This window comes from Nansenia antarctica (genome assembly GCF_963989245.1).
Source record: "Nansenia antarctica genome assembly, chromosome: 4".
Lineage (NCBI taxonomy): Eukaryota > Metazoa > Chordata > Actinopteri > Argentiniformes > Microstomatidae > Nansenia > Nansenia antarctica.
Genome location: NC_137689.1, coordinates 76,735,337 through 76,736,432, shown reverse-complemented (window position 1 = coordinate 76,736,432; position 1,096 = coordinate 76,735,337).

Here is a 1,096-nt window from a genome sequence, read left to right as displayed (position 1 = left end):
TCAGAACAGACATGTTATGGTCATGTTAGTGTGGAGGAGGAGGAGGAGGAGGAGACAGACATGTTATGGTCATGTTAGTGAGGAGGAGGAGGAGGAGGAGGAGGAGGTGACAGACATGTTATGGTCATGTTAGTGTGGAGGAGGAGGAGGAGGAGGAGGAGGAGGAGGTGACGGGACCACAGGACCTTTCAGCAACTTGAGACTTTTTATTGGCAGTTTAGTTTAAGAGTTGAGTGACAGAAAGACCGTGAAGCATTTCCTCAAATCTGCCTCAGATCTGTTAAACACCCTCCTCCCCTCCCTCCCTTCTCTCCCCTCCTCCCCTCCCTCCCCTCCTCCCCTCCCTCCCTTCTCTCCCCTCCTCCCCTCCCTTCCTTCTCTCCCCTCCTCCCCTCCCTTCCTTCTCTCCCCTCCTCCCCTCCCTTCCTTCTCTCCCCTCCTCCCCTCCCTTCCTTTTCTCCCCTCCTCCCCTCCCTCCCCTCCTCCCCTCCCTTCCTTCTCTCCCCTCCCCCCCTCCCTCCCTTCTCTCCCCTCCTCCCCTCCCTTCCTTCTCTCCCCTCCTCCCCTCCCTCCCTTCTCTCCCCTCCTCCCCTCCCTTCCTTCTCTCCCCTCCTCCCCTCCCTCCCTTCTCTCCCCTCCTCTCCTCCCTTCCTTCTCTCCCCTCCTCCCCTCCCTTCCTTCTCTCCCCTCCTCCCCTCCCTCCCCTCCTCCCCTCCCTTCCTTCTCTCCCCTCCTCCCCTCCCTTCCTTCTCTCCCCTCCTCCCCTCCCTTCCTTCTCTCCCCTCCTCCCCTCCCTTCCTTCTCTCCCCTCCTCCCCTCCCTCCCTTCTCTCCCCTCCTCCCCTCCCTCCCTTTTCTCCCCTCCTCCCCTCCCTTCCTTCTCTCCCCTCCTCCCCTCCCTCCCTTCTCTCCCCTCCTCCCCTCCCTTCCTTCTCTCCCCTCCTCCCCTCCCTCCCTTCTCTCCCCTCCTCCCCTCCCTTCCTTTTCTCCCCTCCTCCCCTCCCTTCCTTCTCTCCCCTCCTCCCCTCCCTCCCTTCTCTCCCCTCCTCCCCTCCCTTCCTTCTCTCCCCTCCTCCCCTCCCTCCCTTCTCTCCCCT